Source organism: Dunckerocampus dactyliophorus, chromosome 7, assembly GCF_027744805.1.
Source record: "Dunckerocampus dactyliophorus isolate RoL2022-P2 chromosome 7, RoL_Ddac_1.1, whole genome shotgun sequence".
NCBI classification, from domain to species: Eukaryota; Metazoa; Chordata; class Actinopteri; order Syngnathiformes; family Syngnathidae; genus Dunckerocampus; species Dunckerocampus dactyliophorus.
The window spans coordinates 25,069,349-25,072,575 of NC_072825.1; positions in this window are offsets into that span (position 1 = coordinate 25,069,349).

Genomic DNA, 3,227 nt, shown 5'->3' on the forward strand with positions numbered 1-3,227 from the left:
CAGAGAATAAAGCTAGTGTGGAGTACTGTTTTAACGTTGAATGCAGTTTTGCGGTTTTATATTGGCGTTTTACTGGCGTTGCACTTATGCCTCCATCTTGACTATACCGCTTCTCTTCCTGAGCCCTGACTACTTTTAGCGGCTACGGCTAACAGCAGCCTCAAGCAGCAGCCTCAAACAACAGCGTTTGAGGCTGCTGCTCGTCCACAAACCTGACGTGTGAGTCTGCCTGGCGAAGCAGCGTTCCCAACACGTATCACCGGAGATAGTGAAGCGTCCGTACTCCCCTGGCCAGCTGCTCTACACTTTATTTTAGATATTAGTTGTTGTTTACTGTGTGTGATGGCGGCAGCGTCACATCAGCTGACTGTGTAAAAGCCGAGCGCGTGCTCACTTTGGTGCCACTTGAAGCGGTATCCCGTATCAGCTTTGGGTCGAATGAAAAACGGGGACACGCTGTATGGCTAAAAATACCTGTCTACGACTATATTTGGCTTGGCTGGATCACAATTGCTGCCGCTGAAATAGTAGGGCCCGCCCCGGTACAATGAATGGACTCCCTTTCAACCTCCAGCCTCCGTCTGCCAGTTGCTAAAATTAGCAACAAAGCTTGCGTCAATCACGAGCCTCAGTGCGTCAAGGCTTTCCCCTCCCACCAGTGCTCGTCATTGGCCAGAATTAGGACGTTGTCAAAAAATTACGCGCCTCGTGATTGGCTGCTGGGCTTTTTTCTTTTCTTTTTTTTTTTGCTACAGGGGAAACATTTAATTTTGTGGTTGTCGTGAACGCTCAAAGGGGTGTCTCATTCTCTAAATGTTTGGTTACAGCAGGGCTATATTGTCAGTCACATTGTCAGGACTTCTGCCCTCACTAATGCTCTTACTTTATCATATCATCAGTGCAAGGTTCTGCCATACCTTCACATTTTTGATATTGTCATAAATAAATTCATAAAGTCAGAAATTAAAACAGTAACAATAAGTTTAAGCTGGTCAAAGATCCTCTAAATGACAGGGGTACCTTGATTTTTTTAAGGACCAACTGCATAACAAAATGAACAAGCTTTGTCACAGGGGGATGCTTCAAAGCATAATGGAGAGACAAAGATAACTTGGAGATGAATAAAGTAGCCATCTATCATGATGACGGCATCTCCTTGAAATATGTTTTTTGTTGCTTCCATGCTATTATAACAGTGGTCCTCCGCACCGTCCTGCCCTGCACACACCGAGTCTCGAACCCGCAACCACATATCCCCACCAAATCTGAGCCAAAAGCCTCAGGCTGTCAACCCACCATCCGGCACAGCTCTTACGGCTTTGGGGAGTGAGGTTTCCGCAACATACTATTGCACAGCCACGCTAGCTGGCATCTGTTACACAAATGTGCAAAACCACTTGTGTGTTCATTGGGTTTTGTCATTTCGGACAACAGGAGGTCTTTAGAACTGTTTCAAAAACACCGGACTTAGAGCGCTCTGCTGTTTCGAAGGACATACTGCAAAAGCGCTTGTCAAAGATCCTCTATGTGACGGAAGGATCCTTTGTATGACAAGAGTGCTCTAGTGGTTTTAAGTTGTTGTTAGTCGTTCCCAAGTTTGGAACTGAATCTGATGACTGGGAGAAAAAGAAAGTTTTGGACTGGCCGAGCCACAGTCTAGACCTAAATGATCATGTCAAAGTTTTAGAGACAAATGCTCAATGACTTCTGGACAATTAGTTGTCCCGCTGTACCCAGCCAAATTATCCCCCACTAACAAAAGTATTTTAACATTATTTATAGAGAATAAATGTTATAGGTCCCTCAAAAAGTTTTACATTGATTCATCGTAGTGTTAATCCTGTGTATCACAAAAACTGGCACAGTGGAACCTTGGTTTGCATCTGCCCCCGGTGAGCGTGTTTTTTGGTTAACGTAGAAAATTTATGCCACAATTTTGCCTCGTTTTGCGTGCATTCTCCGCTTAGCGTACAATATGCTGCTCGTCTTGTCGTGTTGTTAATCCACTGCGTGAGTCCAACTGTGTTCTTAATGTATTTTTGTAATCACAAAACGTCCTTCCTTGTTTAGTGTCCTATTAGCTAGCTAAGCTAAACGTTATGTCGCCTGTCTATGATGTCATCAGAAGTTGACACTCAAAAATATGATCACAAAACGCGTTTTTATAGTTTTACAATTATAGTTTGACATGCATAAAACAACTCTAAGTATATATAAATGATGAATGAAATGGGATAAATGAACATTTAAGGTTACTTTTACCTTCAGTGAAGATGTGGCTGTTACCAAAGACATGATGTAGTACGAGATCAACCACACCAGCTTTCTGTTTTCAGTCATGTCAAAACGTACGTCTTCAGTGACGGTAAATGTAACCTTACATGTTCATTGATCTCTTTCATTTTTTTGCATTTCGAATTGTCTTCTGCATGTGAAACTATAATTGTAAAACTATAAAAACGCGTTTTGTGTTAACATTTTGGGTTTTTGGAATGGATGAATTGTCTTTACATGATTTCTTATGGGGAAAATTGATTGTTAACGTCCCTTTCAGTTGGAGTTGGACTTTCTGGGACGAATTAATGACGCTAACCAACGTTCCACTGTATTTTTGTTTACATTTTATACACTGTGTATACATTCTATATACTACTATTTTCTCTATGAAATTTGGCATTTTTCTATGATCTAACATTTTAATTGGCAATTTTAGGACGTTTTAAAAAGTAAAAAAAAAAAATCCAATTCCTAATATGTTAATTGTGGATTCGCACAAATGCAGGAAGTGACAGACAAGCCCTACCGCCTATTGGATCCCCTTTACAGCCAAACAAAGTGTTCCCCCTGTAACCGCAAACATCAAACCAACCAGCTTGGCTCCCTCTCTCGCTGTGGTCCTGTGTGTGTGTGTGTGTGTGTGTGTGTGTGTGTGTGTGTGTGTGTGTGAGTGAGTGAGCGAGAGAGTTTTACTTGGTGACGTCACCTATCCCATGGCGTCACATTGACGTAGCGCATACCAGGCGCTCTAGTGGAGGCTGAGCCCACATAAATGCACTATTTCACTTTCTCCCTTCAGACGGCGCGCATAAACAAACTGCACACTTTGCAAAGTGGCGCGATCGGCTTCACAAGGACGGCACTCCAACGCTCATGTACCGCTCGGGTGTTTTTGTTTTTCATTTTTAAACCACTCCACTTTTTATGTCTTTTCAAAGAAACAACTAGAA